Source organism: Tachysurus fulvidraco, chromosome 10 (assembly GCF_022655615.1).
Source record: "Tachysurus fulvidraco isolate hzauxx_2018 chromosome 10, HZAU_PFXX_2.0, whole genome shotgun sequence".
NCBI lineage: Eukaryota > Metazoa > Chordata > Actinopteri > Siluriformes > Bagridae > Tachysurus > Tachysurus fulvidraco.
In genome coordinates, this window is record NC_062527.1 from 6449198 (window position 1) to 6476561 (window position 27364).

Below are 27364 nucleotides of genomic sequence, written 5' to 3' on the forward strand. Positions count from 1 at the left end.
ACAGATATAAAACAGCATCCCCTAAAAACATCTATTTCTCACCATGTGGAGATGAAAAGCAACACATTTATATCTCGACTGAAAAAAAAAAAACACCTAAAACTGATGGAAAGATAGATCTCCTCTCCTATGTTTATCAATGTTAAATCTGACCTCACAAATAGGTTATTATATTTTCTTCACAATTTCAACAGAAGCTGTCAAAATCGGCGTTGAACCAATATTCTCTACTCTATCTAGTGATTTTTTATTTTTTTTGTCTGGAGAGCTGTCAGTTTGGCAAAAGAAACCTACCTTTTAGTCCAAATATGTGTAAGAATTGGAAGAACATGAGGGAGAAAACACGATCGTGTCTTTCAGTTCCTGCGATGTGAATAAACATAAAGTCTGTAAGAGGAATTACAAATCTGATGTTCACTTGCAGTATATTGAATTCATATAGATGAATTTTTTTTCATTTTTAAATTCCCTTTCTCGCCCTTTACTTTCAGTACAACCTTAACTGTTCTCAGACCAGTCCTTTAAACCTACTGGTTTATCCCGAAGAAGCGACTCTAACTATTGAAGGCCATCAGAACCATCATAGACGAATGGATTTCCAGACTCTCATTAACACAGACAGCGTAACCTCATTAACGTTAAAAGCGTGATGTCATGCAGTATTTCAAACTGTATTTAAAGGTTTGGTGTTTAAATGTTTAGGGTTCAGTCTAACTCCACTGACCCAAGGAACTACGATGCTTTGAGACTTTCATATACCGCAATGTAGACTTCTCCATGTTTGCACCAAGAATGATCAGCATCCGTTTTTCTTACACATGCATACAGAGTACAGCATGAAGCATGCAGTGAAATGATTTTTTATGACTTTTTGTCACAAAAAATAAAAATTAAAAATCAGGATTCACTAGCATAGAAATAGAAAAAAGAAAGAATTTTTTTTTTTAAATATGGAAAAGAATATGAAATAGAGATGGCAGAAAAATGTTAGCTAACATAATAAAAATATGAGCTAGTAGGTATAATAAATATTTATATGTACAGCATTATACGGGTATTTTCAAGGGAATGAGTGTGCATATTGTGGTATTTCTTTATTTCTTACTTTGTCTTAAAGATTTTGAAACTGTTTACACGTATGTGGACGTACGTACGTGGCGTTATATCGTATGTGATAATAAACACTGACAATAAAACAAATGCATAAGTGATTAAAATGGAACAGCAGAGATTGGAAGCACAAGACTTTCAGACAAAAGCAGGGTCCCATGGGCACATATGTGTGTGTGTGTGTGTGTGTGTGTGTGTGTGTGTGTGTGTGTGTGTGTGTGTGTGTGTGTGTGTGTGTGTGTGTGTGTGTGTGTGTGTGTGTGATCTCTGCTCCTGCCAGTGATGGACTCTCAAAGAATAATGGCTTTGAATTTAAAGAACCTAATTACACAGAAAATTGCAAAATTATTCATTTCATGCCATGTGAAGTTAAAGAGATGCTTGTAAGTCCATTTAAAATGTGTATCTCTTTTCTTCTTTTCAATAATCCTTTAAATCAGGTTATTCTCTTGTGATTCTCTTAAAAGAAATTATAATAGAAATATAATAGAAAATATTCTATTATGAGATGCTGAAAGAAAAACAAAAGTCTGTTTGGACCTGTCATGCTTTTTAAAGCATTGTTGCACTTTGAATGTTTTGTCGATCATCACAGTATAATATTGTTTGTTCATGTGCATAAGTTTTTATTTGCCAGAGATAAATAGAGCATCTTATCATGTTTCATTTAGATCTAAATGTCCTGTGACTTCCTGTGGAAGATGCTGTGTGTCTAATGTGATAGGGAGATGTGTACCTCTGAAACATCCATGGTAGTTGTGTGTGTATATAACTCACACACAACTAAGATATGAAAGGACAGTGCGTATGAGACAGAGAGTGAGAGAGAGAGAGAGCGAGAGCGAGTGAGAGCGAGTGAGAGCGAGAGCGAGAGAGAGAGAGAGAGAGAGAGAGAGAGAGAGAGAGAGAGAGAGAGAGAGAGAGAGAGAGAGAGAGAGAGAGAGAGAGGACCTGCTGTGATGTTGCCCTTCTTTCTCTTTCTGAGCTGTTCTTCATATTTTTGTAGCCGGGACTAGAAAACAATTGCAAATGACTAAGTTCCCAGTACAGATGAGCAATCTTAACGATCTTCTGAACTTATTTTAGTATTTAAACTGTATTTAAATACTCTTTATGCTTCATGTCTCATAAAAAATGTATTTTCTTGATGGGGTTGAATGTATCATCTTGAATACGATGATATAGTCTGTTACCATTTCCAATTTTGCGTTCACAATAAACATATAAAATGATCTCGATTTTCTTAAAAATGATTAATACACGTAATTAGGATAAACAGCTGAAAAATAGTCGCATGTAAAGATATTAATATATTATTATATTTTAGTTTATTTATTTATTTATTTATCTTCTAATAGGAATGCTCTCTACATCTGACTACATTTAAAGTAATTCCACACGCTAAATAAAGAAAAAGAGACTATGGTGTAGGATCTGAAGAGATTTTTGGACTAAACATCAACCTTGAGTCCGTTAATAATAAATGGACAGGAATGTGGAACAGCAAGGACTGTAATTAAAGGATTCTGACCACCAAAATTCAGTGACCTGGTAGGAAACACATTAATAACAGAAACAACAAAGAGGCCAAGGGTAAGTGAAGGAACTGGAGATATCCACAGCTCAGATGGATCGAGGGGGGGGGGACTGTTGCATTTTCTGAAGAAAATGTTTAAAGATTTTCTCTGGTCAGACGATACCAGATACCAACACTGAACGGCTTGGAACAATTCTGAGTGCACCACCTCAAGAGTGAATCAAAGTGAAAGGATGTTTTTCATCAACAGGGACTGGGAGACTGGTCAGGGCTGAGGGCAAGATTGATGAAGCCAAGTACAGGGCAAGTCTAGATGAAAGCCTGTTTTAGTCTACAAGAGACTTAAGATTGGGGTGGAAGTTCAACTTCTGAAATATGACCCTTAGAATACTGTCAAAGATTCACTGGAGTGCTTCAAAGACAACCTGTATGCGTTACAATGGCCAAGCTGAGACCTCAATCTGACTGAGAAACAGTAGCAAGACTTAAAATTGCAGCCAAGGTTGGTTCTTTCATCGACCCTTGCAGCCTACCAACGTATGGCTGCTTTTAGTTTAATTAACCTTTGTGTGACACTGATAATTTGGTACAGGTTGTACAGGAAAAAGTGGAAAAGATCAAAATGGGACAAGTCCTTATGCAATGCACTATATGGTAGAATGGCAAAAATGGCAGTTAATCTATACTATTTCTTTGTTTCTTGATATTTTTTGCTATTGCCATACAGTATGTCCATGGTAAATGGAGTATTTTGGTGCACCTTAAGTGATGCTAATTCTATTTGCTGTGTCTGCTGGTGTCTGTAAAACAGAAACATATTATTATTATTATTACTATTATTATTATTATTATTATTATAATTATTATTATTATTATTATTATTATTATTATTATTATTATTATTATTATTATTATTATTATTATTATTATTATTATTATTATTATTATTATTATTATTATTATTATTATTATTATTATTATTATTATTATTGTTTATTAGTGAAAGTGTTTAGCACTGTGGCTTCTGTAAACCCAGAATTTATGAATTCATAAGTATAATTAGGTAGATTTCTACTAGTAAGCCTCTCCAATCATGTAAGAGGTATTTCGCTTTACCAATGGAGACAGCTACATTATACAAGAACAGCTAAATGTTTTGCATGTATACAAGGGGTGCAGCAGTGGCAGCTCGGGGGGACTTGGGATTGAACTCTCAACCTTCTTGATCAGTAGTCCAATACCTTAACCAGTAGACTGCAATCACATGTCTCACAACTTTGTGTCGTTCCCATGACTGTGTGTTGTTCTCATTTCTACTGCATCATGTTCGCTCATATTGGATTAGAACACGCATCCTTACTTGTGTATGTTTGTTGTTCTTGCTGTGATACACAATTGGACACGTGACCACAACATCTACAGTAAGTGTATGTTGTTTTTAATCATCTCATCCCAGATTCTTTCCCCTGTGTATTTAGAATAAGCTCTATTCTTCTGGGAAGGTTTTCAACTAGATGTTGTAGTGTGGCTGTGGGGATTTGTGATCATTTAGCCACAAGAGCATTAGTGATGTAAGGTACTGATGTTGGCTGAGAAGGTCTGGGGTGCAGAAGCATCATCAAGCTGGAACAGCTTTGGGCTTCTTGGTTAAGCGAAGCAAATTTATAATGTAACAAAAACTACTATGATCATGGTTTCAGTGTTGGGGCAAGAGTTTGGGCAAAGTGTGTGGAGGCTGAATGTGTTGAGTACTACTATAATAATAAAAGTATTTTATTGCAATTAAACTATATTCCAATAATCAACGCCTTCTATAAAGTTGGACAATGTTATTATTACAATGATATGTATTCAGCCACACTTTCTGTTTCTATTTCCCTCTTTTTTTGTAAAACTCCCTCAAATCCAGTGTTTGTATGCAGGGGACAAGCTTACTTAAGCCTAGCTATTCCAGTGTAATACACAGCATACATATATAACATTTATTTATAACTTTTTTTTGTATACAATGCATCCAAATTAAGCCTAAAACAATCACAAACAGTTTAGTATAACCAGTCCTGAATGCAGACTCATTACAATCTATTGAATTGTCCTGAGTAACTGATTCTTATCCTCAGTGCAGAACGATATGAAAAAAAAAAAAAGATTCTTAGTTGAGAACAATGAGAGATAGTTTGATTCTCATCTTCAATAGAGGGCAGTATCAAGCGATTATCATCCTACATACAGTACAGTATCAGCACTATTTATGAGTTATGTCAGCCTTTGTCTAACAAGGTGGGTTGTCTGGATGTCTTCCAACCTTCTTGACAACTTTGATATGTGGTCTTCAGGAACCATGGTTCACTGGGTTGACAAGAATTTCCTGAACTTGAATGTGACAGCATGGATCTTTTATAGACTCCTTTTTTTCATCCACCTAACCTGAAGAACTGTAAGATATACTGTACTATCAAAAAAGGTATCATCTGAGTGAAGAGTTGTATGTTCTCACATGGTCACATGGGATTCCACAGGATTCTTTGTTTTCTTCCCACCCGATGAAAATATACATGTAGGCGGATTGTCTATGATGAATAGATTGTATCTCCACCGCTTGGCAAGTGTTTGCAGTATAGGCATCTGCTCCGGTGTGACCTTGACGAATTTAAAACAATAGATGAATGAATGAATGAATGAATGAATGAATGAATGAATGAATGAATGAATGAATTTAACCACTGATGAAAATGATGCTGGAAAAAAATGCAAGAAACAGAAGAAAAAAAACCCAGAAACAAACTATCACAAATTTCCTGAATGAAAACTTATATGTATACCCTTAAAAAATATTTAGATCGAATGCAAAATGTGTAGGAACAAAGTGATTTATTTTGTTTTTAAATGATTTCAGTTTATTATATTGGCCCCTCAAACCAAAGGGTTTCTGTCAGCAAAGTACTAATCGGTCTTTGTAATGGTTTCCTCTTTACCATTTAACCGTGCTGTTGGTTCTAAGCTGCTCTCTAAACTGTTCACTTACTGTTTTGTTTATGGTAATTACTTTAAGAGTCTTGTTAATCCTCTTGGTCTTTGCCAAGATAACACTGCATGCTGTGTTCTATGGCTTTCTATTTCTGGTTTGTATTTCAGGGTTGCCTTGAGATTTATTTTGAATCTTATTTTATTATGTCCCTGAGTGAAGCTGAAGGTGTGTATTTTCCAGTTTTTACTCTCCTCTTTGCTTCATGCTGACTAGATGAGATTCAGTACAAAAGCAGTGGAAATTCCACCGCTGCAGCCATCCTGGCTATGATAAATGAACGCTTTGGATACTGAGCAAAAATCTGCAAATGCTTTCGTCATGACTACTTCTCTATAGCCGCAAACCGTTTTCAAGGTCGTCCAGAGGAACGCGCCGCTGTGCCTTACCTCGTTTTTCTTCACTGTGTGAGCTTCTTCCATGTTTTTGCCTTCCTGTATTTATTCCAAGGCGGTGTGTCATTGTGAATGGACCTCTCACACTAACTGCCTCGCTGCTTAGAAAACAACACTCTTTAAATCAAAAGCACTTGTTAAAAATAAGAGATTTCAAGAGATGGTCATGGCACGAGCCTGGATAATTTTTTCTTACTGTACAACCAACAAAACATGCCTTAGAGAGGCCTTTTATTACAGGACTGGATAATAAAAACTCTTTTATTTCCTTTTTGATTGAGTAACTAAGGTGAACAAACTGGTATCAACCAACAGCATGCATTTGTTTTTGTCTTTTATTCAGTTGTTGCTGATGATTGATCATAGTGAGTATCTTTTTTTTTTATGTAGTGCCATAACTTTAAATTTGTGTATACTAATTATAAAATAAATTTCAGTTATGACTTTTAAGCTATATGTTGTATGTGTGCTATTGATTAAACAGTATAGCAATAACATGTACGACTTGTTCGTTGTTCAAATCAGAGAATGTTTTGGGCCATGACCGAGATTTAGTTCTTTTGTGTTCAGGGATTGAGTTGGTGAATCTACAAGTAAGGAGAAAAATTCAATCCTTTCTGTTTGTAAGACCAATGGAGTCAGTGATTTCAGGCTGATTTGTTCAGATTGTCGTGATTAGCGTAAATGCAGTGTGTGAGAAAACACACACACACAGCTTTACTAAACTGAACAGCTCTGAGGCCAATTTCTCCAGGAATCTGCAGTGAATAAGCGTCAGTGTTTATCCTGTAAGAAAATCCAGCATCTTCCCACAGAGCAGCATTTCTGTGCAATCAGATTTTGCTGCCATTATCACCAGGCCATAATTACTACACTTCACTAAATTGTGGGTATGTATATGTGTGTGTGTGTGTGTGTGTGTGTGTGTGTGTGTGTGTGTGTGTGTGTGTGTGTGTGTGTGTGTGTGTGTGTGTGTGTGTGCTTCAATAGACCGTCATCCCAGCCAAAGTGAATTCTCCAGATTCATCATCACTCTGACCAGGATAAAGTAGTTACTGAAGATGAATAAGCCAATAAATGAATAATTATTAGGCTACAAGATTGCTAGGATATCTATTTTAAGCACGTAGATGCTCTAATATTCTAGCTTTTCGAATTACATTGATTTTGTCTCTTACGCTGTGAAGTGACATGAGCATGAACCAAAGGAAATGAACCAAAGCAGCTAATTCCCAACCAGCTCCTCAGACTAATTGCTGTGCTTTTTACTCTGGCCTTATTCTAGCCTCAAGGAACATCAACATCTACAGCCCTTTACATAGTAACTGTTAAGGAAGTCTTTTGTGGAACTACATTGGTCAAACTTTGGTGTGTCAATCAATCGGAGTGATACTTCTTATCGCGGGCAGTGACAGCTGCAGTGAGCTCCCATTTGTGGATTGTCAGTTGAGCTCGCTCCGTGGTGTAATGGGATCTTTGGGTTGCTCTGTGATAAGGTCATTCATGGATCAAAGCCCTGACACACTACTCTAATACGTGCTGTCACTATCTTACCTTTCATGTCAGATTACCGATTGTGTTGCTATTCTTTGATGAGATACTGGCAAATTTCATTGGATATACTGTATACTTAGTATGCAGTACATACCAAGTAGTATTTTGTACCTCATTAATTACAAAAAAGGTTTTCTCCTTTGCAATAAATGTTGATCCCATTTGTACCATGATTCATTTAGAGTTTTTATAACGATCCTGTAATTGCTGTTGTTTTTAATATCCATTATCTGCATTACCGATGCAACACAATTGCACCATTTGCTATCTAATATTGAATTAAAGAACGCTCAATAAAAGAAAGCTTACAAACTGATGCATACGTGTTTTGAACACAAGTTAGAACTCTGAAATGATTCAACAGCAGGGTTTAAAACAATAGGTTAAAAACACATACAAGGAATCCATGATTCAGTGAAAAATAGGTTTAACGGTTCAAATTGACTTAACAAGATCTGCGTAAAGATAGACTGAGAGGTTGATCCAGGAACTTCTATGCACTTGACCTGATGTGATTTAACACATTATACCTTGTCTGTTCATAGTGGAACATTCCACATTCCACGTTTGACGGCCAGTGGAAGTCACAGTGACTTTTTTCTTCTTTTTTTGATGAATGGTATTCATTAGAAGCATGTGCTTGTTCAGAACAAAGCAACAGCTATGACGTATGTTGTTCAAAATGTGAGCCAAATTTTGATTTCCAAGTAACGATGAATACAACTGACCCACTGACCTAAACATTAACAAGAATTTCTTTTCACTCCTGGAGGCAAAAGTAGAGAAAAAACCTCACAAAACAAGCCATCGCAACCTTGTAATATCTATAGCACATAAAGTCTAGACACTGATTAAATGCAGAACCAAATACTGAAATTGTTGCTTGTATATATTCTTCATGCTAATACATTCAATTACCTATAAACTGTAAGAGGGCTGTTTATAAAACGTTTAATGATTCCTGTGATGGATGTAAACTCTATCAATTTAAAGCTGGCATTCCGCCTTCTAAACTCAACTTATAGTGCAACATCACACACACAACACTCCACATCACCTTATTTGTGATCAATCAATAGAATGAATGTAGTTGATTGACCAATAATGTTAAGGTCACATCCTCATAAGAGGCCACATACTTCTCTCGAGGTTTAGCCACACGACTGTACCCAGATGGGACAATTGCATTCATGAGCATAAGACCGTTTACATTCAGCCTAATAATCCGTAACTAAACTCGACTGAAAACATTCTCGATAGAAAAAGAAACCGTTCATGTATAAGCCGCACTGAAACTGAAAGAAGTGAGTAATCCTTTTTAAATAAAAAATAACAATCTGATTACTGACATTGAAAATCAAAACCATTATTTATTGTGTTTCTGTACAAAGTCAGATAACAGTAGATCCCAAATAATAGCATTTTGTAATAGCATCTGTTTTTTTCTGATGCATAACGTATGTAGTTTGTCACTGTCAACGCTCTATGTTATGCTAATCTCTAAGCCTCAGTCTGAACATGTGTATAACTTTAAATCAGGTTACATATAACATTCATTCATTCATTCATTCATATATTCATTTTCTAACGCTTATCCGAACTACTGTACCTCAGGTCACGGGGAGCCTGTGCCAATCTCAGGTGTCATCGGGCATCAAGGCAGGATACACCCAGGACGGAGTGCCAACCCATCACAGGGCACACACACACACTCTCATTCACTCACGCAATCACACACTACGGACAATTTTCCAGAGATGCCAATCAACCTACCATGCATGTCTTTGGAACAGGGAGGAAACCGGAGTACCCGGAGGAAACCCCTGAGGCACGGGGAGAACATGCAAACTCCACACACACAAGGTGGAGGCGGGAATAAAACCCCCAACCCTGGAGGTGTGAGGCGAATGTGTTAATCGCTAAGCCACCATGACCCGAGGTAGTTTGGATAAGCGGTAGAAAATGAATGAATGAATGAATGATTTCCTGAGATGTTTAAGTGAGCAAAAGTCAGAGTTTACTCTGAATTGGTGCAGAAAAAAAAGGTTTTAAACCAATAATTATATAGTGCTTTATGTTTTTAATTCTATATCTCATCCCTGGCTTTCCACAATGTGCTATTAATCTGGGGACTAAAGAAACAAACCATTCTGCTGTACTGTCTTTCTTTTCTGCTTATGAGTTGGGTTAAACTTCCCCAGCCAGCACTTTTATTCTTTAGATTTATGCAGAAAACCTTAAACTAACTTGGACCATCTGCTGCTGCAGAGAAATTTTAGAGTAATGCACTTTTTTTGTCCCAGATTGTATCTTATTGCTTTTCTCTACTAAGCCACAGCATCGAATGTGAACCCAGGGTTATCTGAACCTCAGTCGAGTGTGTGTTACGTTCCCATTACGGAAATCTCCCCATAGCAGTAGGAGAAGTTTCTTCTGAGGTTACTGTGTGGATAAGTGATAGACACAGATAGTCAAATACTACTTGAATTTCAAATAAACAATTTTGAAATGAAACAAGGCCTTATTTGATGCAAAATGTATGAAGCACTGCCTTGTTTCTTTTGTAGAAGTTATTAATAAGCTCGAGACACAAGCTTGCTTTAATGGCAAATTGCACACAAACAAAACCAGGACACTATTTGGACCTATCAACTTAATGGTTGTCGATGTACTCGAACCCATATTTTAATCTTTAGAGAGAATTTTTATGGGTTTGAAGTAAAACTTAGCAGGTGTAATAATAAAATAAAAAAAAAAACCCTTTCTAGGGCATTTATTATATTATAATCATACTGTATGTAGGACACAAACAAAGAATAGGAAGTCATTTGAGATTTGCTCTAACTGGAAGATGGAAGATTTTGCTTGGATTATGGTGAAGCAATTCAAATTCAAGCTAAATAGCACTAAGGGAATGTTACGTAGACTTGGTGAATCCGAAGCCAATCCCAGTAACGCTAGGGTTGTAACGCAAGGGTTGTTCACATTCAACCATTGCATGTTCTTGGACAACAGTAGGAAACCAGAGATTCCACATGAACTCGGGACTAGAACAAGCGAAAAGCTGAACAGAGAGTAAAGGGACCTTGGAGCTGAGAGGTGGCAATGCTAGCTACTGTGTCATTGTTAGGAATGTATTATGAATCACGCTTCAAATAAAAATGCATCGGAAGCATTAAAAGGCTGTTTAGTAAAGGGATAGATGGATGGATGACCTCTTAAATCTGACTACAGAAGGATTATTAAAAAGTGTGAAAGAGGCAGAGACTAAACTTCAGCCTACTACTGAAGATTCTTGAGCCAGAAGAGAATCAATTCCAGCCAGACACATTACAGGAAGATTCTGTGACAACTGTATTTGATCAATCAGTGGGCTGGATTATTTATAGCTCTGGCTTAGCTCACTTGGTGGTGGAATTGCAACATGCAGTGGAGCATTGTGGGTAATTTACCAGGCCATGCTACGCTGTCTAGTAAAAAGCATCATTTATAGTCAATATATAACACAGAGAGGTAAAGAAGCGAGTGCAGGCAGGTTGGAATGGGTGGAGAAAGGTGTCAGGAGTTCTGTGTGATAGGAAAATATCAGTGAGAATCAATGGGAAGGTCAGTGACAGGACAGTACAGGACAGTGGTGAGACCGGCCATGCTGTATGGTTTAGAGACCGTGTCATTGAAGAAGAGACAGGAGTCAGAGCTAGAGGTAGCCGAGCTGAAGATGTTGAGATTCTCTTTCGGGAGAGACTAGATTGGACAGGATTAGGAACGAGAGCATCAGAGGGACAGCTCATGTTGGACATTTGGGGGACAAAGTTAGGGAGGCCAGATTAAGATGGTTTGGTCATGTTCAGAGGAGGGAGAGTGAGTATATTGGTAGGAGAATGTTGGACATTGAGCTACCAGGCAGGAGGAAGGCCAAAGGGGAGGTATATGGATGTAAGGAAGGCCAAAGAGGAGGTATATGGATGTAATTAATGAGGATATGAAGCTAGTGGGTGCAAGTGTTGGGGATGCAGAAGATAGGGATAGGTGGAGAGAGATGATTCGCTGTGGCGACCCCTGAAGGGAAAAGCCGAAAGAAGAGGAAGAAGAAGAAGAAGAAGAAGAAGAAGAAGAAGAAGAAGAAGAAGTCATTTACACTAAAGGTGTTTGTATCACTTTAATTAAAAAAAAAAGAAAATATAAAAAACACAAACCTCAACTGTGGAATGCCTGCTATGTTAAATATCAGTTACTCTGGTACCATCTCTGCCCTGCCTCTTATATAAATATATATATATATATATGTGTGTGTGTATATATATATATATATATATATATATATATATATATATATATATATATATATATATATATATATATATATATATATATACATATATATGTATATATATACATATATATGTATATATATATACATATATATGTATATATATATATGAGCCTGTCATCCATGTGTTGAATGGGACATATATATATGAGCCTGTCATCCATGTGTTGAATGGGAGAGTTTAATCTTTCCACAGGCACCTTCTTCACGTGGGAGCTGTGGATCTTGGGAAATAATACAAGCAAATAAACAGGGACACAGGGACCATTGGAACCTTGGAATTTGTCTTGCAAGATTTTGGATGTTTTGTATTCTGAAGTCAGTCAGGTGCTCATCCACTAGCTGCATTTGTTCCATTAAAATAATTGTCTATCACGTCCAAGTAATATCTATCACAGCTTCTCTAATTCTCGCTTGCATTCAGTTCCAGTGGGAGCAGGTGCGCTTTTGTGTTGCAGCCTCGTTCCTGAGATAGTCGGAGCTGAATTCAGCCCATGCACATCTATCCTGTCCCTAATCTGTCTCTTTCCAATACGGTCAAGCAATTTTGCATACATCAACTCGTATAATAGGTTAGGTTAAGAAAATGGTGAGGGTTAATGTCAGTGCTGCTATCATTTGTTATAATTCAAAGACTGTATTTATTTCTGTATTTATTTTTTTTTTGTTTTTGTCACGTTGTACTGTCCTTTTCTTTGCCATCTTCCATGCTGGTTTGATTAGCCGTTTTTACACTCGCTTCCAGGTGGGAAACCCAGTGGCAGGGCTGTCAATGTGACAGTGCCTCAGGAATAATTATGCCCAGTCTGATAGATTGCCATAGCTGGAGGAGAAGAATGGAGTATTTCTTATATCCGGGCCTACCGCAAAATGCCAGCAGCCATTAACTAGAACGATGAAAAATTCAATTCTCTGCACTAAGATCTCATTTGCCATGGAAGCCTGATTATTCCAATGTACTTCTCAATTTAGCCTAAAAAAAAATGTAAGACATTTTGACACTTAATGTGACACAATCATCAAGTGTTTTTTCCCTCCTCTTTCCCTACATATCTTTAAGATTTAAAGATATATTGACCATTGACCATTCAGTAATTGGTCCAGGTAGTGAAATCGACATGGTTCATGTAAAAATGCATCACGGTTTCTTTTCATATTGTAGATAGGAAAACAAAAAAATGGTTGACTGTGAAGCAATATTACCCGACATGTTTCTGTCATGCCTTTGTTCTTTGCTTTGCTGGTTATAATTCATTTAATCTCATGCACTACTGTGTCGGCTCAGGGTTCGAACAGCATGTTAGGAAATCCTGCGTACTGCATTGACCATGAAATAGAGCCAATGTTCTCTTTGTTTTTGTTTATTTCTTGGTGAGCAAAACGTATTTGAAGGGAATTCCCTTCAACCATTTCAGCAAAAATACCTTACGAGATGTTCAGATTGAGGCTGAATTGCCCCAGCTGGTTAGCGTTAGCATCAGCCAGCTAATCTAAGAAGAGAAATCTTGGTAGTACCGCAGTGCTAATTGATTGCGTTACTTAGCTCACAGCTAATATTACTATCAAGCATTGTTTGTGTTTAGGACTGAATTTGGGTGGCTGCAGGAATCTTTAAAAATAAGAATAATTCATTGCTTTTATAATAGTCAGGTGTATCATACCTGTGGCTGGTACATTACTGTATGTAGCTTTCAAATATTCCAACTAAATAAATTTTATTCACATTTCTAGGCCCAGGGGTAGCTCTATGGTGGTGGAAGCCACAGGCTCTGACTGTTGTTGAAGCCCTTTACATACACGTCATGAATCTAAAGCTGCTCCATAGAACACCTCCTGCTATAACACACAACAGTCGTGACCAAACCCTGACCATTGTGTGGGATTAGCAGACAATTTTTAATATATTAGCAACTACTCGGCCACTCTCATACATTAATTGTATCTGATATGCTATTTTTCTTATTTCTATTATAATTATGTAAAAAAAATCTTCATTAAAAACAGTGTTTGTTGTACGCTTGTTTTGGAGGTTCATATACTATGTTTAAATATTTTCCACCTGAAGAATTCAGCTATTTTTTTTTTTTTACATTGTAGTGATGAATTGTAATTGTTTAAGCAGTGTTTATTTAGATAAAATGCTCTAGTAACCCTAAATGCTATTCAGCTGTAGTTGGTTGTCCATTCTTATCACATTCAAAACCTGTAGCATTACAATAGTTTACTTTGCTGTAGATGTGCTATTGAGTAGAATTGCCCAAATGTAAAAAAGACATGAAGCCACTTCCTTAGCACGATGAGGCATCCTGATATCATTAGACTGACATAAACGTGTCCTCTACTGCAATTAACTGCCACGGAAGTTTACAGCCACTGACAAGTGTATCATTTTATAATCAATGAAAATTATAATTACGACTGTCATAATGCTAGACATTTGCTGTGCTCTACTTTGTGTGTGGTTTTTTCTTAATTGTCTGTTAATCTTGGTGAGTGGCCCAAAAAGGGTCCCGAGACCACCTCAGCACGAAATGTTCACAATCTTCGTAAATATCTAAAAATTGACTTTTGTTACTGTAGCTTTTCAAACTGCATACTAAGCTGCTAAGTCTGAATAGAAATTCTTCTAATAATATTTTCTGTATCATCAGATCATTTGTAGAAAAGATAACATTATTTTAAATGGGGGGGGGTGTGTATATTATTTATAAATTGATTTGTCATGCACTAAAACATGGCACACTTGTGGCTTTACGAGTGATATACAGTGAGTTATATCTCAGCAGAAGTCTATAGACTAAGACAGTGTTTAGAGCGTTAATTTACTTACCAATTCTTTTTGTCACATCTATTTTCTTTCTTTCTTTCTTTCTTTCTTTCTTTCTTTCTTTCTTTCTTTCTTTCTTTCTTTCTTTCTTTCTTTCTTTCTTTCTTTCTTTTCATAAAATTTATACAATTCTTCAGTCAGCATCATATATACATTTATTATATATTAATATATGTTTTATGATAGTACAGGATTTAAATAAATAAATAAATAAATAAATAAATAAATAAATAAATAAATAAATAAATAAATAAATAAAGATGGATGAATGAATGAAACTGGAAAATGAACAAGAGCACCTACAATAAAAGACCACCAGGAGCCTGGGAAGGATAAAAGTAAAAATCAATAAAAGCAGGCCAGTAAAAGCAGCAATGATTGCTTCGAATATCAATTACAATGACAATTAGCACATACAACTAGAGAACAAAATATTCAAAGAGGATCAATGAGCAACGTGAGAGTAATGCGGCGGAAACCATTCATCAGCGTGAAGAATAAGAAGCAAGCGTGAAATGTGTAACAGAACATCCCCAGAAAGACAGCAGCTTCTGGACGTATTTCCAGATAAATCCATATTTAACTTGATGGATGTAGAAAGTCCGGAGAAGAACACCTTGTAAAAAAATAAATGATTTTATTAAAATGAGTCAGGACTCAGTTCTTTCTGTGTGAGAATTGTGTTTTTCCCTCTGTTGATAACCTGACACAGGATTTTAGTAGTAATAACATTTTAGCTCCTTATGAACAAATACTTGGAGCTTCTCAGAGAGTAGAAATGGGTTTGATATCACTGTTGACTCTGAAGATACAAACATTCATGTGGAAAAAAAACAACTAACCATATAAACCACCACTCTGAAGTCAGACATAACATTAACATTCAATGTTCAACATGGACACAACAAATAACTCCTGAAATGACATTTTACAAAGCATGAGTATGGCGGTTTTTCCTACAGGGGTGTTAGTGAGCTTGTGTTGCTCGATAAAAAGCTCAGAAGTGTAAAAGTTCATTTTAAGATGCAAACTTGCAGAGATTGGGGATATAATTATCCAAGCAAATTGTTCAGCACGCACCTTGTAAATTTAGTAGAAAGCCTCCCCGGAGTCCAGTGTTTATTATAATGACTAAACGTGATACTTAGAAGTCCACAAACATTTGGCCTTATGGTGTATAATTAATATATATATATTATATATATATATTTTTTGTTAACATTATCGTGACTGTCACAGTTATTTAGTAGCAGGGACACAGCAGTGTGCATTGTGTTTATCAGTATTAGACACGACTCTACCGACTCTAGCTAGCTGGGAAAAAAATACTGTATTACTCGCACAAGTCTAGTGTTTTTAGATGTCTATAGCATCATTATCAAGTCTCTAATTGCTTTTAGTTGCTTTCCAGACCGGTGCTTAGCTCATTTATTAATGCAGTTTATAAAAGGAGGGTCTGTACATTCTGGTTTGATCTTCAGTTTAAAACTGCTCGCATTTAGTGATGCTAAATTTGGCACTCGGAGAGCGTTGCAGCGTGAATAGCTTTTTGAAGGCTCATGATGTTTGTTTCTTTTTTTTAAATCAATAAGACAACAAAGGGCAAAGTTTGCCTTTGACTCGATCAGAACCCGTACTTCTTTAGAAAAAAATCAAAGACCAAGCTTTTTTGATTTAATGTTGCTTCATGGACATTGTATTTGGTTAAAGATGTTTGATTTTGTTACTGCAGTTTCTCTGTTGTTTGTGAGGTTTGGATTTTGCCCCTTTGTACTACACTGAACTCATTTTTATTCGATTTCTTTGTGTACTCTGCATGTGTTCCTTTATTTAACATCCCTTTATTTAGTAGAATGTTCCGAACTTTCTCTATTACACTAAAACTTGCACATTTATCTTAAATATTATTGAAATGAAGAGTGTTCATCTCGTTCTTCCCTGTAAATTCAGTCAAGTTGTTTAAATATAGCGGTACATCAGAACCCTTATTTATAAAGAATCTAAGACTGATCAGAGAGCTCCTAATTTATCTTAAATTTTCAACTCAGAACAACTCTGTGGTGTTACCATGTTTGCCTCACACCTCCAGGGTTGGAGGTTCGATTCCTGCCTCCGCCTTGTGTGTGTGGAGTTTGCATGTTCTCCCCATGCCTCGGGGGTTTCCCCCGGGTACACCGGTTTCCTCCCCCGGTCCAAAGACATGCATGGTAGGTTGATTGGCATCTATGGAAAATTGTCCGTAGTGTGTGAGTGTGTGAGTGAATGAGAGTGTGTGTGTGCCCTGCGATGGGTTGGCACTCGTCCAAGGTGTATCCTGCCTCGATGCCCGATGACGCCTGAGATAGGCACAGGCTCCCCGTGACCCGAGAAGTTCGTATAAGCCGTAGAAAATAAATGAAAGAATGGTGCGGGGCTAAATCCATTACTAGGTATGACACATTCTTTTAAAGACTGTGATTAGTTGTATAATAAAAAAAGTAGAGGTTTTAATATCTGGTCTAATATAATCCTTCACTTTGTCTCTATGTTAAGATAGTTTAGGATATATCATGTAGGGATAACGTACCGATCATATTAAACCGATCATACAATTTTAATATATTTTTATTGTAATTTAGTCTGTGATGTTAATCGGCTCTGTTACATTTACTACTAATATTAATACTTTGATATTTCTCACACAGCAAATATACAAATTTAAAAAACTTTCAAGTAACCCCAAAAATGGCGAATATGCACATGCAAATTCAGTTCCATTATTTAATTTGTTTTAAGTCAATTAACTTTAGTGTTACGACTGTTATTTAAAATTTTTTTTTTTTACTTTTTATCCAGTTTTCATGTCACTGATTGTTAAGTTTCTCCATTGTTGTTTTGAATATATTTCGATATATATGTTACTTGATCACTGTGGCATTTAAGTCACGGTGCCAGAATACTTAGACTAATTACCTCGGCTTGTTCTAAGTGGACTTTTTGGTTTGTTATATAATGTTCTGCGATACGCTTTATAAATAGCTGTGATTCCTCAGACAGACTAGCTGAGAACAGCATCATTTTGCTTGCACTCATTACAGCTGCAATGGGGAAGAGGAAGGGGAGAGGACAGTCCTGCTGATAATCTTTTCCATTAAATAAATAACAATGTTGACCTTTAAAGTGCTGTAAAAATAAATTAGTTGTCTGGTCTGATAAGAGGAGTGGTGCAATACTTTTTTTTTTAGATTATTATATCATTTTTTCAGGGATAATATTGTTAGATTTTTGCAGTAAAAATACGTAAATGGGTTCTATTTTTGTCATGAGTACAGGCAAAAGACTGTATATTTTGGTATCTTCGTGTCCATCAGTATAGCTCATAATAATGTAAAAAGGGCCTTTACAATACAGTACATCTCTTCATGTTCAGTTTATGATCCAAAAAAACCAAGAACACTCAGTGCAGCCTAATGAAATATACACAAGGACACAATAAGTCTAATCAGATGATACATCATGAGATTAACTGGGACTCGTCATCAGCAATGTTCCATGAGGTCATTAGCACGTTGCAAAGTGAGCAGCCAGCAAATCCCCCCTGCACCCTGCTTCTGTTGTCTCACAGTAAGGGTGCCGTCTTCCACAAGCTCCTGATATTTGGCACATTTCCTGTCATTCATCTTCACAATGTGGCCTTTGCAACTTTATCACATCACTGCCTGGTCTCTGTCAGAATCAACATGTCAGGCAGCAGATATGTTGGGAGAACACTGGGAGGAGAAGACTGTGAGGGAAACACTGGTAAAGGGAACTGCTTGCCCAGGTCAACGTCCATCTGCCGATCAGATGCCTTAGTGAGTAGACCTGCTGGTGTTTTGGGCTGTGGCTGTTTTCTGTGTCACAAAGGCAGCTGCTTAGCGTGAATTTTAGAGATCCTGTTCTATGACAAAGAGGGCAGGGTGATGACACACTCTTGGCACTAATTTAGAGGACTTGGCATGCCAGAATCAATAACTTGCTCTGTTGTGTGTCTGCCAGATGTCTGTCCAGGTGATCTTCTATTTCAGCATGTTTTCCCATCTGGTCCAATCCCTCTGCTGCCTTGCTCTTGCTGTCTTGCCCCAACTCTTGCTTGCATCTCGTCCTGGATTAGTCTCTGTCTATCTCGACCCAGGGTCTTGCTGGATCAGACGTGCCCTTGCCCTTTTTATCCACTAGCCATCCCCAATTTTGCTTTGTGGCTCCAACTCATTGTGGGTCTTTCATTTCCTGCCTATCCATAGCAAATTTAATACCCTTGTAGTCTAAATGGAAAGAATCAAAGCATAGAAAGTAAAGCATAATCCAGAAGAGGTGATATCTGAAGTGCTAAATAAACAGAGTTCTTTTGAATTCCTTATAGTATCGATACTGATGACTAACCTGTAAAAAAAAGTTTAATGCTATTTTTAGTAGATATCTAGAGAGTTAGGTTTCACTTTTGTGTGTTAATGTAAAATCTTCTTCTAGTAAAAAAAACAAAATACAAATTGGCTTTCTAAAGCCAGCTACATTTATTTGTTTTTATTTGTTAGAAATACTCATTTAGTGTATTGTATTATATTAGATTATCGCTGTGTGTCCCCCAGTGGTCAAGTGGTCTCAGGGTTCGATTCTAGCGCAGGGAACCGACCCAGTAGCTTAGGGGTTACTCTTGGAGTTGGCCCCAAGCCTGGCTAAAATTGGAGGGTTGCATCAGGAAGAGCATCCGTTCTAAAACCTGTGCCAAATTAAAATTTGTGGATCGGATGATCCTCTGTCACAACCCTAAACATGGAGCAGACGAAGGACAACGGCAACATGTTGAATTAACGCTGTAAGTGGCAGGTGATGTTTACAGAAGATGCCACCGCAAAAGCCGTGGGGAATGGTTTCTGGATCTTCTGGTGTCCATTACATTTGGTAGATTATATTTAATTTGGTTTGTTTAATTTAACTTAATTAAACAAACTTTGTATGTAATTTATATAATGATGAGATACAAGGCTGGGTGCAAAAGGATGTATTTGGGATGAGATTGTAAGATGATTGACAGGATGACTTTATATGGTAAAACTTTACAGTATATGGTTAAATGGTGGCACTTTCTTCTCACTGCTCCAAGATGCCCAGGGTTCTTGCAAAGTTCTCCAGTTTTCTTCCTCTGTCCTTTGGCCCCTGATCACCATTAACACTTTATGTACATGATGGAATGAAGGTATATACTGTAGTTGAAATGAGAGAAATGAGACTTGTCTCGGAATAACATACAGAGTAGTCTAGAGGTAGTGGGGATGAGGCTGTAGGTTACAGTAAAGCTGAAGCTGGTGGATCATGCTTAGATTAATTTTAGACTTGTGGGTGGTATCATAAAATGAGATTTGCACTGTTTTAATGCTATTTTCTATTTCAAGTATGCACTCTTATTCTCACCACCAGCTAAAACACATACATGTATTTTCACATAGAAGTAAATGTGACTGCTGTTTTTTACCAGTTAAATAAACAAGAAAAATGGGTTTTCCTAAAGGGAATTCGCAATCTTTCAAACATCCCGGTGATCGATTATAAAATGTTAATAACTAGAACGAACCTGATCCGTGGGTACATACTGTAAAGCATAAAGGGCATAAAGGGATCAGCCTATAGGGTGTGTTGAGCATAAGACTATAGGGACATTATTAAAGACCTGTACTGTGCCCTTAAACAAGAAGTGTGCTTGTGTGAACAAAACATCTTTAGATTTATAATTATAGATTATTAACTATACTAAAAATATTGCTCGTGGTTATTTTATGCAGCAATAATGGAATAAATTAACATTTAAATCTTACTCAGGGCGTCATATTGTTATCCAGGTAATATTTATACACATTAGGCGTCATTTGTCAAGCTGTATATGAACAGATTTATTCCTAAATCATTTGTAGGAGCATTTACAAAGCCTTTATCAGGCTGCCTATGACACACACCCTTATGCTTTTCCTAGCCAGTGTCGACAAGCATGCATTGGTATGCAAGAGCTTTCTGGCTGACGGTTGTCAGAATAGCAGCTTTCCCATGTTATGTGCTTGGCAACCACTATCACCTCTACAGCAAGTGTTTTTTTTTTTCCTCCATTCTAATGTCAAACCATTTTCAATTTCACCTCGCTTATTCAGAACATCACTTCTAAATATGAATACATTATTCTGATTGAACAGATAAAATGCATAAATGGATATGAACAACAGGCAGAGTATTCTTTTTTCCTTTTTTTTTTTTTCCCGGGAACTGGGATCCCGTCGGAAAAGAAAAGAAATAAATAATTGTGTGCGCACAAGATTTTCACTTTAATGTTAAGTTTTAAAGAACAGCTTGCTGGAGCTGGAGGGTTGACAGACTTGAGCAAAATTCCCACCCCAGGTACAGTACAACTCAAAACCACACTTAAAAATAGCTCTGAATGTTTGAACATACAGTAGGAGAAGGTACTGTAGATGCGTTTCTTCTTTTTAGTGGTTGAGCACATTTCTGATTTGCGGTACTGTATATATTTGCAGTATGCAGACATGCTATACAGTATTATATCTTTAACTCTGGACTTGCACAGCACAGTGCCACTTTATACACTATTTACACACCTATATACTGCACCTGGACACTTTAAGGACAATCTTCAAATACCATACACATTTATGTATATGTATATTTATGTATATGTATATACATTATATCCTCATCTATATTTTCATATTTTTATATAGTTTTCTTATACCGTTTATACATGTTATTATTTTATTCTTATTTTATTTCTTGCTTTTTTTTTATACTTTATAAATATTTTTTTATTCTTATATTGGACAGTTGCATAAAGAATTTCACTGCATATCGTACCCTGTATGTATGTGTATGTGTATGTGAAAAAGAAAATTTGATTTGATTTGATTTGATATTATAGAATGCTATATTTTGGTGCAAACAAAGAAAATTTGGAAGATTTACAAGAAATAAACTTTTATGTATTGAAACTGCGCCATAGAGCTTATGCCGACAACATACTGTCTTCTTCTTCTACTTTCCCATTGGGGTCACCACAGCGAATAATCTGTTTTCACTTAACTTTATCCTTGGCATCCTCTACTCTGCACCAATTAACTTCATGTCCTCATTTAACACATCCATATGTCTCCCCTTTGTCCTTCCTCTTGACATCTTACCTGGCAGCTCCATCTCCAACATTCTTCTACCAATATAACCATCTACCTCCTCTGTACATGTCCAAACAATCTCACTACCCTTTCTGACCTTGTCCTTGAAACAGCCGACCCTGAGTTGTCCCTCTGATGTGCTCTGATGTAGAGTTTTTTCCCCAGCTTTATAATGGATTCTGATACGTCCAGCTAATTTAAGTAAATAAGGATTCCTGCCTTCAATCCTGTGTTGGTGGATATAATATAATACTCCTATAATAATATACTCCTATTATAATATAATACTGAAGAGGAAACCCTTGAAGCACAGGGTCTCCTCTTCAATCCAAACACATGCATGGTAGCCTGAATAGCATCTCTACATTGTCTGTAGACTTGGAATGGGTCTGTGAAAATGTACGGTAATTCTGGGATAGATTCCAGGTTCCCCATTTCTTTATTTGAGAAAGACGTCGATTTGAAACTCACACATCAAATCAAATTAGAAATTTGAATTGTTCTTAATACTTTCCAGTCTTTGTTTTTCTTATTTTCTGTGTGTGTGTGTGTGTGTGTGTGTGTGTGTGTGTGTGTGTGTGTGTGTGTGTGTGTGTGTGTGTGTGTGTGTGTGTGTGTGTGTGTGTCCGAGAGAGACAACGAGAGAGAGGATCATTATAGAGAGGTATAGTAACATTTGGTTGTGTTTCAGCCGGTGTGTGCAGTACTGAGGATGCAGAAAGGAAGGGGCATGTGGAGACCAGACAAAAAGCTTTTATCTCACCTGGCCTGCACTCAGTAAATCATCTTTCATCCTCTACTGCAGCATTCGTTGTCTGTGAGTATTCTTGTTAATATTTCCCAAAGCCTGACATGACATGGATGAAATCTTACGCACTTAATGAAAAGCTTGGGAATCCAGATGCTGTTGGTGCATAACACATAAAAAATCACATAATGTGTATTTACTAGTCAGTAAATAATAATAATAATAATAATAATAATAATAATAATAATAATAATAATAACAACAACAACAACAACAACAACAATATTGCAAAGAATTAATCAATTAAGTCTTATTTGAATATTCATAATGTAAGATGGATCCAGTATTTATAATATATTGTATACTAATTTGCATAATTGAAATCTTAACAGCATTTAATGTCAGACAGACTTATCCGGAGTGACTTACCCAAGTGCTTTGTAGTCTCTATCAAAAACACATCCTCATGCAAGTTCACAAGGTCAGGGACTAAAATTATCTTCAGTTCTCGGAAGATTAGAATGAAAAGAAAACACAAGATGAAATTTGGTTTAATTGGTGTGGATTCAAGCGCTTAGTGAAGAGGAAGGTGTTTAGTCATCGTTTGAAGACAGTCAGTGACTCAGCTGTACAGACAGCCAAGGAAAGTTTATTCCATCACTTAAGTGCCAGAGAAGACAGAATATTCTGGATTTGGGGGCAAGGAAAAAGGTAGGTGGGAAAAAAGTCTGTTTTTGCTTTTGTAGACAGCTACAGTACAGGATGTTAGTGGAGGGAGCAGAGTAATGGAGTGGTGTTGGGAATCTTGGAAAGGTTGCAAGAGAGTCAAGTCATGAGTTAAGAAGCTTTTTTTGTCATTTCAACCATATAGCTGATGAAGTATACAGGGAAATTAAACAACGTTTTTACAGGACCATGGTGCTACAGAAAATGACACAGAGCTAAGGACTGAAGTCCTTGCCCATGGGTCGGCAACCCGCGTCTCCGGAGCCGCAAGTGGCTCTTTCAAATAAACCGTGTTTAATTTGTTTGTTGCTCAAAATATGCATCATAACTGCCGATTTGCGAAATCCGACACAGAAGCAGACGCATTTTTGGTTTGCTGCAGCCGGCAAGTTAAAATGTTGATGTCATGAATACGAAGAGGACACAATTAGAAATTGAACATTTTATTTGAAAGTAACCTTCAACCCAGCATCTTATTTCTTAAGGTTAGTTCAAACTGTTCAAAATATTTTTGTTTGCTTGCAGAAATAAAATTTCGTTTACTCGGTAACAGTTCATTGATTTAATAAATGCAACACACTACAGTTTTTTCTATACTTTCCATAAAGGTAAAAAACGACATATGCAGAGTTATCTTCATTTTAGATGTCAAATGGGTTTTGTGGCTCCCTGTGTTTTTTTTTTTTGTGGGAAACAGGTCCAAATGTCTCTTTGAGGGTTTAAGGTTGCCGACCCCGTCCTGGCCATATAAAGTGCAACGTGTGCAACCTAGTGCAACAGTGTGGGACAAAAGACATGTGCAAACAATTCATTCATTCATTATCTACTGCTTATCCGAACGTCTCAGGTCACGGGGAGCCTGTGCCTATCTCAGGCGTTTTCGGGCATCAAGGCAGGATACACCCTGGACAGACTGCCAACCCATCACAGGACACACACACACACACACACACACTCTCATTCACTCACACACTACGGACAATTTTCCAGAGATGCCAATCAACCTACCATGCATGTCTTTGTACCGGGGGAGGAAACCGGAGTACCTGGAGGAAACCCCCGAGGCACTGGGAGAACATGCAAACTCCACACACACAAGGCGGAGTCGGGAATTGAACCCCCAACCCTGGAGGTGTGAGGCAAACGTGCTAACCACTAAGCCACCATGCCCCTGTGCAAACAATTCATGAAGATGTATTTTGGATTAGATATTGTAGGCTCATCTTGAAACGACAATGAACTGAACAAGAACCTTCATTCCGAAGTGGGAACATATATAAAGAAATTGTCATGCACGTGGTTCCAAGCCATGCCAGTATGTAGAGGATTCGGATTGGACAGGGAAAAGCGCGATTTGGTCTAATCTATCTATGGACATCTCTTTATCAGGAGAGATAGAAAGAGAACAACAGGATATATGTTCTGGGTGTGAATGAACAAAAAAGAATCTACCGCCCACATCTGGTTCGAACTGGATTTAGATCACCAAGAGGGTGAAATAAAATAACCCATATATGACCTTTATTTTTAGATTCCACAATTGTTGTTCAAGAGAAACCTGCTTGATTGAGATCTTGAGATAATCGTGCTCCAAATATCTACATCTGCTGAAAGTTAGTTTCAGTTGTTGAGTAGCCATCCATGATGAGATGTCTGCCAGGCATGCTGAGGACCATGCAGAAAGTGTGCAAATGTGTGTCTGGGGGAGGAAAGAAGAGGATGAGTTAAACATAATCAGCATAGCAGTGGTAGAAAAATTGATAGAGGATATGACCTCGCTGAGCCTTGTGGGATAGCAGTAGAGAATCTGCATGATATGAAATTTGAGTCTCTTAGACAGGAGAGATTTATGAGATAGTAGCCTATTGTTTAAGGCGTTGGACTACTGATCAGAAGGTTATGAGTTCAAATTCCAGGTCCACCAAACTGCCACTGCTGGGCCCCTGAGCAAGGCCCTTAACCCACAACTGCTCAGTTGTATAAAGTGAAATATAAATGCAAGTCAGTCACTCTGGATAAATGTATCTGTAGAGAGTACAACAAAGTCATTCATTGTTTATTTGTTACTCTGGTGTTCTTCTAGCTCTCTAGATAACTGCATGCTCTTAATTTGAGCAAAATGTCATTACATGCCTAGTAGTTTAGCGTGGTGAATGATGGCAGTGTGGCAGATCCTGTAGGTGTGTGAAACAGCCACTTGTAAAGTTAACCAGCCAACCAAATTGGGTCAACACCCACATGAGCAAACTGAACATATCAATACACCCACCGGAGCGCTTTACATAATCACTCTACCATATCATTATCTCTTACAATAACCTCGCTTCGTCTTCGTAATATGATGGTTGTCCAAATTCTTACCTACAAAACGTTGTCCCATGAAAATGTAAGTCTGTATTGAGTTTTATTAACAAAGCACATTTAAAACAGCAACAGAATGCTGTATTATATGTTATATGCTGTATACATATGAAAAAAGTTAACTAAAAAAAAAATAATAGTAATAACAATAACAAAACGGTACAAAAATAGACAGACTGATCAGTAGACCTCAGAGACCTGGGCTTCTAGCTGATATGAAGCTTTGATACCGATATCTCCTGCCTTGGGATTGCATTCTGGGTGATAAAGAAATCGGTTCGCTTTAATACACTGGTTTATTTTCGATTGTGAACATGGAATAGATTCATATCTATCAGTATCTCTGGGTGGAGAAGATGGTATTAGGAGGCATCCTACTGTAAGTGGTTCCTTTCCCAGGTCTGTGTTGTTTTTTAATCTCATCACATACTCACTCATAGACAGGAATCAACATTATAGATGAAATCCATCTATATCTTACTATTTTTATTCTCCGACCTTTTTTGTGTGTGTAGGGTAAATAAAATAACACAAAGGGAGGGAGGGAGGGAGAGAGAGAGAGAGAGAGAGAGAGAGAGAGAGAGAGAGAGAGAGAGAGAGAGGGAGTTTCCATCAGCTTTTTGTGCATAAAAAAGGGGTTAAAAAAAATCAAGCAGCTCATTTCAGTTGAATAGATTTTCTAACAAATAAATACATGAACTTTCTTTCAGGTATATCGCAAACTTCCCAGCTTTTATTAACAGCATGATGCAAGTGACAAAAGCAATAATGAGCAGAATTCATAGACCACGTCTCACCAATGATTAAAAATCATTTAAAGTCTCATTAGTGAGTCCCTGCACTGAACAACAATACCGGGACTTTACTGTGCCCTTTAATCTCCTGCAGTTTACCATCAAATATAGAAGTCAGATTAATCTCTATAATTAAAGTAAGAAAGATTCTTATCTCCTCCCTAATCCAGCTGCAACGATCCTGCAACCTCGTGTTGTGCAAACCTTCCTTCCTTCCTTCCTTCCTTCCTTCCTTCCTTCCTTCTTTATTTCCTTCCTTCCTAACAAAAAACCTTTATAGGAAAAATAAAATGCTGACATGACATTTCACATGCTTCTATGAGCTTCTGTCTCATAGAATTTTAGGATTATGAATTGTGTGTGTGTGTGTGTGTGTGTGTGTGTGTGTGTGTGTGTGTGTGTGTGTGTGTGTGTGTGTGTGTGTGTGTGTGTGTGTGTGAGAGAAAGATCTCTAAACAACAATTTAAATTGTACAGCACAGAGATAATAAATGTTAATAATAATACAATATTGCAAACTCTTAATACCCATTACCATGTAGTATTTGGAGGGGGTGTTTTTATTTTTTTCCTTTTAGAAACAGGTTATTAAATAGAACAGCTGTGAGGGGGAATGCTGGCGTGTGCATGTTCATGCCAAGGGGCAGGGAGATAATTGCAAAACAACGACACCCTGCTTTTCTTGCTGATGTTTGTTTATTTATTTATTTATTTATTTATTTATTTATTTATTTATTTATTTTTCATTTGTACAAGTGACAAAAAATATGC

General features: G+C 37.1%; 1 protein-coding gene across 2 annotated transcripts in view; it reads left to right on the plus strand.

Annotated features, from left to right (window-relative positions):
* The window catches only part of lingo1a (leucine rich repeat and Ig domain containing 1a), a 115512-nt gene that overhangs the window by 32229 nt on the left and 55919 nt on the right, over positions 1-27364 (plus strand). For both annotated transcript variants that reach the window (XM_047820123.1, XM_047820120.1), the window contains one exon: positions 22657-22782. The gene's annotated coding sequence lies outside the window, so the exon portion shown is untranslated. The remainder of the gene's footprint in view (positions 1-22656; positions 22783-27364) is intronic.